The sequence below is a fragment of the Mytilus trossulus genome, chromosome 4 (genome assembly GCF_036588685.1).
Source record: "Mytilus trossulus isolate FHL-02 chromosome 4, PNRI_Mtr1.1.1.hap1, whole genome shotgun sequence".
Lineage (NCBI taxonomy): Eukaryota > Metazoa > Mollusca > Bivalvia > Mytilida > Mytilidae > Mytilus > Mytilus trossulus.
In genome coordinates, this window is record NC_086376.1 from 20,366,051 (window position 1) to 20,379,148 (window position 13,098).

Below are 13,098 nucleotides of genomic sequence, written 5' to 3' on the forward strand. Positions count from 1 at the left end.
CTATTGTTTGTTTCTAGTGTATCTACTAGGCTAAGAGAACGTTTTACAGGATCCCCAGTTTGTTTTTCAAGTGTATACTATAGGGCGTTCTACAGGATCCCATAGGCGGTCTACAGGATCCCTTGTTTTCTCAACATTATATATATACTATAAGACGTATATGATCCCATGTTGTTTGTTTTTCAAGTATATACTACAGGGCGTTCTACAGAATACCTGAGCGATCTACAGGATACCCTGTTTATAAAAATTATGCATTTAAGATAGTACTTTCAATAGGTTCCCCTGTTGTGTGCCTATCATGTATATACTATAAGGCTTTCTATAGAATCCCTTAGTTGGTCTACAGGATCTTCTCTTTTTCAACATTATATATCTACTATAAGACGTTCTATAGGGTCCCCTGTTGTTTGTTTAATATGTTTATACTATAGGGCGTTCTACAGTATCCCCTGGGTGGTCTACAGGATCCTCTTTTGTTAAAATATTATGCATCTGAGATAGGAAATTCTATAGGTTCCCCATTATTTGTTTTTCAGGTAGAGACTAAAGGGCTTTTAAGATCCCTTGGGCGGTCTGCAGGATCCCCTGTTTTCTCAACATTATTTATTTACTATAAGACGTTCTACAGGTTCCCTTGTTGTTTGTTGTTCATCTTTATACTATAGGGCGTTCTAAAGTATCCCCCGGGCGGTCTGCAGGATCCCCTGTTTTCTCAACATTAATTATATTAATTATCAACTATAAGACGTTCTATAGGATCCCCTTTTTTTGTTAATCAAGTATATACTAAAGGGCGTTCTACAGGATCCCTTGGGCGGTCTGCAGGATCCCCTGTTGTTTATTGTTCGTGTTGATACTATAGGGCGTTCTACAGTATCCACTGGGCGGTCTGCAGGATTCCCTGTTTTCTCAACATTATTTATTTACTATAAGACGTTCTACAGGTTCCCGTGTTGTTTGTTTTTTCAAGTGTATTCTATATATAGGGCGTTCTACAGGATCCCCTAGGCGGTCTACAGGATCCCCTGTTTTCTTAACATTATATATCTACTATAGGACGTTCTATAGGGTCCCCTGTTGTTTGTTGTTTATGTTTATACTATAGGGCGTTCTACAGTATCACCTGGGTGGTCTACAGGATCCTCTTTTGTTAAAATAGTATGCATCTGAGATAAGAAATTCCATAGGTTCCCCTGTTATTTGTTTTTCAGGTAGATACTAAAGGGCGTTCTACAGGGTCCCCTGTTGTTTATGAAAATTATGCATTTAAGATAGGACATTCTAAAGGTTCCCCTGTTGTTTAATTATCATGTATATACTATAAGTCTTTCTATAGGATCACTTGGTTGGTCTGTTGGTCTATAAGGCGTTCTATATGACCCCCTGTTGTTTGTTGTTCATGTATATATTATAGGGCGTTCTACAGTATCCCCTGGACGTTCTACATGATTCCCTGGTTTTTTTTCAAGTGTATACTATTGGGCGTTTCTACAGGATTCCGTAGGCGGTCTACAGGATCCCCTGTTTTCTCAACATTATACATCTACTATGGGACGTTCTATATAGGTTAGACTGTTGTTTGTTGTTCATGTTCTTACTATAAGGCGTTCTACAGTATCCTCTGGGCGGTCTGTGGGATACCCTCTTTTCTCAGCATTATTTATCTACTATACGACGTTCTATAGGATCCCCTGTTGTTTGTTGTTCATTCACTTGGCGGTCTACACAATCCCCTGTTGTCTGAACATTATACATTTACTAAAGGACGTCCTATAAGAGCCCCTATCGATTGTTTTTCATGTTTATTTTACAGGTCGTTCTACAGGATCCTCTTTTGTTTAAAATTATCCATCTGAGATAGGAAATTATGTAGGTCCCTCTGTAGTTTGTTTTTCATGTATATACTATAAGGCTTTTATGATCCCTTGAGCGGTCTGCAGGATCTCCTTTTTTCTCAACGTTAAATATCTTAAATAGGATCCCCTGCTGTTGTTGTTCGTGTTTATTTTATAGGGCGTTCTACAGTATCCTATTTTGTCTGAACATTATATATCTACTATAAAACGTTTTATAGAATCCAATATATTGTTTGTTTATTATGTATATATTAAAGGGCGTTCTACAGGATCCCCTGTTGTCTGAACATTTTATATCTACAAAAGAACGTACTATATGATCCCCTATTGTATGTTTATCGTGTATATACTAAGGGGCGTTCTACAGGATCCCCTGGGCGGTCTACAGAATCCCCTGTTGTCTGAACATATATTTACTAAAGGACGCTATACAGGGTCCCCTGTTGTTTGAATATTATACATCTACTATGGGACGTTCTATATAGGTTAGACTGTTGTTTGTTTTTCATGTATATATTACAGGGCGTTCTACATGATCCCCTGAACATTCAAGGGTCGTTCTTTGGGATAGGTTAATAGTTGTGTATCTGCTATAGGGCGTTCCATGTAGAATCCCCGAAGGACATTCTTTGGGATAACCGGGTCGGTCTATAGGAGCCTTGTTGTTTGTGCACCATGTATCTATTAGAGGGCGTTCTATAAGATCCCTTGTGGTTTAATAATTATGTATCTGCTATAGGGCGTTCTATTGGATCATTGGGGCGGTCTATAGGATCCCCTGTTGGTTGTTCATCATGTATCTATAACAGGTTATTCTATAGGATCCCCAGGTCGGTGAATATGATTCCTGTTGTTTGTTAAACATGTTTCTTCCAGAGGGTGTTTTATAAAATGCCAGAGTCGGTCTATATAGGAGCCCTGTGGTTTAATAGTTGTGTATCCGTATATGGCGTTCTATAGGATCCCCGGGGCGGTCTATATGATCCCATTGTTTGGTTATCATGTATTCACTAGATTTATCTACTAGAGAGCGTTTTAATTGATCCCCTGTTGTGTCTATAGGATAATCTGTTATGTTATAATCGTGTATCTGCTATATGATCCCCTGTTGTTTGTTCAACATGTTTCTTCTAGAGGGTGTTCCATAAACCCCAGGGTCGGTCTGTAGGAGCCCTGTAGTTTTTTCATCATGTATCTATTAGAGGGCGTTATATATATGCTCCCATGGGCGGTCGATATGACCCCCTGTGGTTTAATAGTTGTATATATGTATTGGGCGTTCTATAGGATGCCCTGTTGGTTGTTAATCATGAATATATAACAGGTTGTTTTATAGGATCCCCTGGGCGGTCTATAGGACCCCGTATTGTTTAATAATCGCGCATCTGCTATAGGGAATTCTTTGGGATCCCCGGGTCGGTCCATAGGATCCTCTGTTGTTTGTTTAACATGTTTCTTCTAGAGGGTGTTCCATAAAATCCCAGGGTCGGTCTATAGGAGCCCTGTAGTGTTTTCATCATGGATCTATTAGAGGGCGTTATATATATGATCCCATAGGCGTTCCATAGGATCCATTGTGGTTTAATAATTGTGTATCTGCTATAGGGCGTTCTATTGGATCCCCGGGGCGGTCTATAGGATCCCCTGTTGGTTGTGCATCATGTATCTATAATAGGTTGTTGTATACGATCCCCTGGGCGGTCTATAGGATCCTGTTTTGTTTAATAATCGCGCATATTCTATAGTGCGTTCTATAGGATCCCCGGGTCTGTCTATAGAATCCCCTATTGCATTGTTTAATTACCTTGCATCTGCTTTAGAGCGTTCTATGGTATCCCTTTCAAAGGGCGAGGGTGCATATTGTTATTGGTTGGTTTTTTTCTTTTTTTTTTCTTTTTCACCATAATTTTATTGTCCCGACAAGTTCTCGGAAAAGGATAGACACATTCATATTCATGGAATTATGGCATAATGTTAACCATTATATAAAGTTGTGCTTTTTAATAATGGGATGGTCCAAGATGGTCTCGCTTACTATAAACACTGGTCAACAGTTTTTTTTTAATGTTTTTTGTATATAATTATAGTATTCCTCAGCATAGAACCATGATATTCAATATACAAAGTAGGTGTCAACAATTTGTATGATCCTCAGAACCACATGTACCTAGCAGTAGGTAGTTGTGTTTTTTTTAGTATACATTTTATTTTAAAATTGCTGACGGTAACCTAGCAATGACAAGGTCACAGTGTGGGAACGGAACTGTACGGTTTTCTAATAAATTGGTCATTTGGGAAACTGTCAAGCGGGGCTCCGACATTTGCAAAATAACAAGTTTCTTGATGGAAACTTTGATGAACTCTTATGCAACTATAAAACGTTTCTGTTTCAAGTTATGATATCTAAAACATTCTTTATGTAAATATGAACCAATAAAATGATAAGAAACATATATGCACCCAAACGTGTTCCTTAGAATGGTGGAGCTCCGTGTAAAACGATAAAAATTGTCACACAACAGCGATCAAAACTGTCAAATATACATCGAAAAATCAATGTTTGCTACCTGCATTTTCACATGTACCTTTTCTGATTTATAGTCTTACCTGTCTGAAAGTTTCAAAGCCATTGTCCCTGTAGAAATCCAAATATATATGCATTTTCTCAATGTCGGATATTTTTATTGACTGTACAATCGCTTACACGTTTACTGTAATATCACTCGGAGCCTTCCTGTACAATCACTTTGAGCTTTCCTGTAGAATTGCTTGGCCAAATATATTATTGCATTGGTTGTTTCTTGCTGTCCTATTATAGTTATGCGTTTGCTTTTCTACATTGGCTGGAGGTATAGGGGAGGGTTGAGATCTCATAAACATGTTTAACCCAGCCGCATTTTTGCGCATGTCCCAAGTTAGGAGCCGCTGGTCTTTGTTAGCCTTGTATTATTTTAATTTCAGTTTCTTGTGTACAATTTGGAAATTAGTATGGCGTTCATTATCACTGAACTAGTATATAATGTGTAGGGGCCAGCTGAAGGACGCCTCCGAGTGCGGGTATTTCTCGTTACATTGAAGACTTGTTGGTGACCTTCTGCTGTTGTTTTTTCTATGGTCGGGTTGTTGTCTTTTTGATACATTCCCCATTAATTCCATTCTCAATTTTATCTATGGTATTTGAAGTGAAAATAAGCACAAAACAAGTCATTTTGACAATTAAGATTCTATCAAGGAACCCTTTTAAGGTGACTATATCAGAGGCAAAAACAAAATGTGTACAATAGATATAAAAAAAGGTGTTGTATGATTGCAGAGAGACAACTTTCCAAAAAAGTCCAAAAAAGACACAGAAACTACCAACTATATGTCACCGTGCGGTCGTCAACAATGAACAAAGCCCATACCGCATAGTCAGCTATAAAATGCCCCGAAATAACAATGCAAATCGAGAAAACAAACGGCTTATTTATGTACAAAAAATGAACGAAAAACAAATACGTAACACCTAAGCAAACAACCACTGAATACGTATACAAGACAAAAGAAAAGGACAGTACAAAATATGTTAAGAATCTAATCTTAAATATAAATGAAAATAATCCTCGTACAAAAATAAATATTTATATATACCGACAGGTGACTAGATTCTAAAAGAGTAATTAGCATATTTTGAATTTTACTTAATATATTATTTACCAGCAATTTAAAAAAAGATAATAAATACATATTTGAACAATACAGCAAAGATTTTTTTATTAAAGTATCGGGATATTGTAACTTGATAAAGGAATTCGAATGTGGAATGGTGGTAGCTAACCACTGATCCAAGAAAAGACACGTATATGTAAATAAACATGATATTAAAATGAAAAGATGTGGTATAATTTCAAATGAGATGTCTGTTTATTACAAGCTATAGCTACTGGTAGAAAAAGCTCCACTAAATCAAATTTTATCTAGGATAGGAGAGGACTTGATATCTGAAAGACAGAGAAAACACAAAATCCTTCAACATGATTTTTTTTATATCAATGTCATGATTCGGGAACCTTTCAATATTCTGCAACTATATAGCATCCGACAAAGGAACGAAACAGTTTTTGTTTTTTAGTGAGAATAACATTTTATCAAACCTCATTTATATTTTCAATATAAAAATAAGGAGATGTGATATAATTGTCAAATTTCAAAAAAAATAAATAGATGTAAGCAGTTATAGTCGGCTATAAAAGGTCCCGACATGAAAAATAAGAATCAATACCTTTCGAATTTAACTGACGGTCTAATTCATAATAAAACAATTTACGAGAAACATATATGACAGACATGAACCATGTAACGACAACCACTGAACTACCGGCTCCTGACTTGGAACAGGTACATAAAGAAATTGGCAGGACGTCCACAAAATAAAAAAAAAAATCGAAAAAAATGGGGTTTCAACCACCGAAATTCCCTCTCCCCGCATACCGGATACCGTCTAATGCAGGCTGCATCCATTCAAATAAAAGCTTCAAACATCAGTAACACCTTTGAGTGTGTAATTTAGTTTTAACAAAAATGATTACAATTCCAAATAATTAACTGTAGTGTAAGTTATTAAATCGTATCAGAAAAAGGAGAGAAAAATCATGTCCGACATAATAAAAATAACCAGGGATCCTATAGACCGCCCCGGGATCCTATATAACACCGTATAGCAGCTACACGATTATTAAACAAGAAGTGATCCTATAGACCCAACAGGGGGTCATATAGAACGTTCTCTAGTAGATACATGATTAACAAACAACGGGATCCTATAGACAGTCCCGGGGATTCTATAGAATGCCCTCTAATAGATACATGAAAAACAAAGAACAGGGGAACCTATATAATTTCATATCTCAGATGCATATTTTTTTTAACAAAAGGGGATTCTGTAGACCGCCCAGGGGATCCTGTAGAACGCCCGATAGTATAAACATAAAAACAATCAACAGGGCATCCTGTAGACTGCCCAGGGGATCCAATAGAACGCCTTTTAATATATAAATAATAAACAAACAATATAGGGGATCCTATAGAACGTCATATAGTAGATTTATAATATAAAGACAACAGGGAATCCTGTAGACCGCCCAGGGGATCCTGAAGAACGCTCTATAGTATGAAAAACAATCAACAAGGGGTCTTATAGAACGTCCTTTAGTAGAAATATAATGTTCAGACAACAAGGGATCCTGAAGGCCACCTAGGGGATCCTGTATAACGCCCTTTAGTATATACTTGATTAACAAACAAAAGGGGATCCTATAGAACGTCTTATAGTAGATATATTATTTTGAGAAAACAAGGGATCATATAGACCGCCCAGGGGATCCTGTAGATCGCCCTATAGTATATACTTGAAAAACAAACAACAGGGGGCCCTATATATTATGTTGAGCAAACAGGGGATCCTATAGACCGTCCAGGGGATCCTGTAGAACGCCCTTTGGTATATAAATGAAAAACAAACAACAGGGGATACTTTGAAACGTCTTATTGTAGATATATATATTTTTAAACAAACGGGAATCCTATAGACCGCCCACTGGATCCTGTAGAACGCCCTTTAATATATACTTGATTAACAAAAAAATACGGGATCCTATAGAACATCTTATAGTAGAAATATTATGTTCAGACAACAGGGGAATCTGTAGAATGCCCTATAGAATATACTTGAAAAACAAACAACAGGGGGGCCTATAGAACGTCTTAAAGTAGATCTATTATAATGAGAAAACAGGGGATCCTGTAGACCGCCCAGGGGATCTTGTAGAACGCCCTATAGTATATACTTGAAAAACAAACATCAGGGGATCCTGTAGAATGTCTTGTAGTAGATACATAATGTTGAGAAAGCAGAGGATCACACAGACTGCCCAGGGGATCCTGTAGAACGCCCTTTAGTATATACTTGATTAACAAAATATAGGGGATTTTTTAGAACGTCTTATAGTAGATATATTATGTTGAACAAACAGGGGATCCTGTAGAACGTTCTATAGTTTTTATATAATGTTCAGACAAAAGGGGATTCTGTAGACTACCTAGGGGATCCCATCGAACACCCTCTAGAATATACATGATAAACGACAACAAGGGATCCTATAGAACGTCTTATTGTAAATAAATAATGATGAGAAAACAAGTGATCCTTTAGAACGCCCTATTGTATAAACATGAAAAACAAACAACAAGGGGTCTTGTGAACGTCCTATAGTAGATATATAATGTAAAGACAGCAGGGTATTCTGTAGACCGCCCAAGGGATCCTGTAGATCGCCCTTTAGTATTTACATGATTAACAAACAATAGGGGATTCTATAGAACGTCTTATAGTAGATATATCATGTTGAGCAAACAGGGGATCCTGTAGACCGCCCAGGGGATCCTGTAGAACGCCCTATAGTATATTCTGTAGAATGTCTTGTAGTAGATACATAATGTTGAGAAAGCAGAGGATCACACAGACCGACAAAGGGATCCCGTAGAAAGTCGTCTAGTAGATACAACAAAAACAAACAATAGGGTATCCTATAGAACGTTCTATAGTTTATATATAATGTTCAAACAAAAGGGAATCCTGTAGACTACCTAGGGGATCATATTGAACGCCCTTTAGAATATACATGATAAACAAACTACATGGGATCCTATAGAGCGTCTTATAGTAGATAAATAATGATGAGAAAACAGGTGATTCTTTAGAACGCCCTATTGTATAAACATGAAAAACAATCTTATTAACGTCCTATAGTAGATATATAATGTAAAGATAACAGGGTATCCTGTAGACCGCCCAAGGGATCCTGCAGATCGCCCTTTCGTATACATGATTAACAAACAATAGGGGATTCTATAGAACGTCTTATAGTTGATATATCATGATGAGCAAACAGGGGATCCTGTAGACCGTCCAGAGGATCATTTAGAACGCCCTTTAGTATATAAATGAAAAACAAACAACAGGGGATACTTAAGAACGCCTTATAGTAGATATATATTTTTAAATAAACGGGGATCCTATAGACCGCTCAGGGGATCCTGTATAACGCCCTATAGTATAAACATAAAAAAACAATCATCAGGGCATCCTGTAGACCGCCCAGGGGATCCGATAGAACGCCCTTTAGTATATAAATAATATACAAACAATATATGGGATCCTATAGAACGTCCTATAGTAGATATATAAATGAAGACAACAGGGGATCCTGTAGACCGCCCAAGGGATCCTGTAGAACGACCTATAGTATAAACATGAAAAACGGTCCATAGGGGGTCTTATAGAAAGTCCTTTAGTAGATATATAATGTTCAGACAACAAGGGATCACAAAGACCGCCCAGGGGATCCTGTAGAACGTCCTTTAGTATATACTTGATTAACAAAAAATAGGGTATCCTATAGAACGTCTTATAGTAGATATATTATGTTCGGACAACAGGGGAATCTGTAGACCACCCAGGGGATCCTGTAAAACGCCCTATAGTATATACTTGAAAAACAAACAACAGGGGCCCTATAGAACGTCTTATAGTTGAGAAAACAGGGGATCATGTAGACCGCCAAGGGGGTCCTGTAGAACGCCTTCCAGTACATACTTGAAAAACAAACAACAAGGGGTCCTATAGAACGTCTTATAGTAGATATATTATGTTGAGAAAACAGGGGATCCCGTAGACCGACCAGGGGATCCTGTAGAACGCCCTATAGTATATACTTGAAAAACAAACAACAGGGGGCCCTTTGAACGTCTGATAATAGATATATTATGATTAGAAAACAGGGGATCCCATAGAGCGACCAGGGGATCCTGTAGAACGCCCTGTAGTATATACTTGAAAAACATACAAAAGGGGATCCTGTAGAACGTCTTGTAGTAGATACATAATGTTGGGAAAGCAGAGGGTCACACAGACCGACCAAGGGATCCCGTAGAAAGTCGTCAGTAGATACATCAAAAACAAACAATAGGGTATCCTAAAGAACGTTCTATAGTTTATATATAATGTTCAGACAACAGGGGATCCTGTAGAACGTCCTTTAGTATATACATGATAAACAAACAATAGGGGATTCTATAGAACGTCTTATAGTAGATATATTATGTTGAAAAAACAGGGGATCCCGTAGACCGACCAGGGGATCCTGTAGAACGCCCTATGGAATATACTTGAAAAACAAACAACAGGGGGCCCTTTGAACGTCTGATAGTAGATATATTATGTTTAGAAAACAGGGGATCCCGTAGACCGACCAGGGGATCCCGTAGACCGACCAGGGGATCCTGTAGAACGCCCTGTAGTATATACTTGAAAAACATACAAAAGGGGATCCTGTAGAACGTCTTGTAGTAGATACATAATGTTGGGAAAGCAGAGGATCACACAGACCGACCAAGAGATCCCGTAGAAAGTCGTCAGTAGATACATCAAAAACAAACAATAGGGTATCCTAAAGAACGTTCTATAGTTTTTATATAATGTTCAGCCAACAGGGGATCCTGTAGAACGTCCTTTAGTATATACATGATAAACAAACAATATAGGAGATCCTATAGAACTTTCTAAAGTAGAAATATAAGGTTCAGACAACAGGGGATCATGTAGAACGCCCAGAAGAGCATGTAGAACGCCCTAATAGAACATGTAGCTTCATTATAAACAATTAACAGGGGAAACAAAGACCAGCACCCCCAACCCCACCACTACCGCCACCCCTCACACCTCTTTTTTTCAATTTGCCTACATCAAAGTACTCTGTTAAGCGGATAATAACAATATCATTAACTCCAATTATATTCAAAGCCATGGGATCACGTGCATGGGACATTTGCAAGTCTTTACAACATAATTAAGGCACCACTACTGTGTGTCATATATATGTGAAATATCATATATATCTTAAAAAGGAATATGTATTTGCTTAATGAGGGCACAATGATATATGCTACTGTAATGCGGAAAATTTTCCTATTTAAGACACCATTTCACGTTGAACGTGAAATAGTTTCTGACATGAACGTTGCACGAAAAATAAAGACTTTTTGCATGGTGAACCTTTTGTGATTGAGTCACTGTCCTCGTGTATATATCATCATATGAACTTTTTATTTTACTGAATATTCCCTATTTAGTGTGTACACATTTATGATACAAATAATTTACAGCTTTTAAAAAAGTATATAAAGATATTCTGAATTTTTAAAATGCAAATAAAGGAACAACATCATTGGCCTTACCGCCTTATCATTTCTTATCACGGAAACAAAATTAAATCAATTTCGTTCCGTTGACCATGTTGTCGATCCCTGTCTAGTGTTTGATTACATTTTTTTAAATACTGAGCACGCAAATAAGCATTTGAATCACGAAGCACGTATAAAAATTACATAAGCAGAACATGTTGAACACCTATAGCTGTTTTGCACGACTGAACGTGAAATAAAAAGGTAAAAACACGTTGAACATGAAATAAAAAAAACGCGATCACGTTCCACGAAAATAACCCTCTACCACTCTCCATGAAAGTTAATGATTTTGCATCGTCTTTTTTAAGATAGTTTTATATGTTAAGAAAATTCTATTTTTAGCATTAGTATTTTCCGAATCATTTAAAAATAGCCTATAAATAGAATATGCATAATTCATGAATCGTGACGTAGGGCGGTCTACGGGATCCCTTCTTCCGCTTACCGCATTCTCCCGGGTATGGGAGATTGAATAAAATAATGTGAAAAACCAACTATCCGATAGGACCTTTAATTCCGGGATGGAATGGAATAAAAATAGGACGACAAAAATCAGGGACGTATATAATTCTAATATACGACATATATTATATATGTCGTATATTAGAGCAATATATCACTCGCCTACAAGAAATTGTATATTTAAATTCAATTCAATTCCTTGATTAGAGTTATACGGCCTTGACAAAAAGGAAATACATAAAATAGTTTGCAATTCTTTCACTTTGAAAATGAAGGATATTTATAGAACGAAATTAGTTATCGGATCATAATATATTCACACGGAATCCGGATCTATATTGAAATTGACTATTCCCACAGGAAAACCAATGAGTCAGACTGGCAATCATTAATCTGGCCTCTGATTGACTTGCTCTTTTAATTTCTAATGGGAGCCGGGATTGTAATTACATAAAATAAAAATTCCGTACCTTGGAATCAAATCATGGGGAATCAAAGTTTTATTTATTGTCGATACCTTGTTTGCATACTCGTGAATACACATGCTGTAGCGACCTTTTATAATCACGTTTTTTATAAAGATTCATTGAAAACTAATTTGTATGTCATATTTTATTGAAAATGTTTACTTTGAAAGATTTTCCTAATCTTATAAAGACTATTATTAGTGAGGGAGGGTAGGAGGGGTTCTGATCCCGAAATCCCGGGCACTTAAAAACACGAAATCCCGAAATCCCGGGCTTAAAAACACGAAATCCCGAGGTCCCGAAATTCGAAAAAAAATTCCCGGATCCCGAAAGCGTCAATCCCGAAATCCCGAGCATTAAAAACACCCGATCCCGGAGTCCCGATAAAGGTCCTATCCCGCCTCATTAGTATCTGCAAAAATAACTCAAAAAGGGTAACAAATCCTTATTCAAATGCAATTACTCGATCGTATAAACAGTCAATTCATGATTTCTGCCATGCTGACTTATTTGCCTATTAAATTGATCTGGAAAGTTTTACCATTAAACAATTAAAACAATCTCTCTATCTTATTATGCAGTTTCCAAAATAACCCAAATCCTTGATTTTTTTTTCAAAATTGACATTTCGGGTTACATGCAATCACTTCAAAAACAAATCGGTTGTCCGACAGGAAATATACGTATAACATGAACGTAACAAAACAAATAACAAAAAGACACCCAGGGATCAAGATCACGACCATTTGGTTTCAACAATTGCCAAATATCAATCATTTGTCTGCTTAATCGTCCATAATCATTGAAAATGGGTGATGAAGACTATTTAATATATAGACCCAAGGAGGTTTGTTTTATCATGCTTATGATATTCATGATATTTGCATGTTTTGGGCAACGACTCCTAAGTGACCTTTTCAGATAACTTTTAAAAAATACCAAAAATAACAAAAATAGTGCATGTGTTATGAGAAGCATGTGTTAAGAGAAGCAATAAAATTTAAATTTGTGAAATATAATGGTAATCA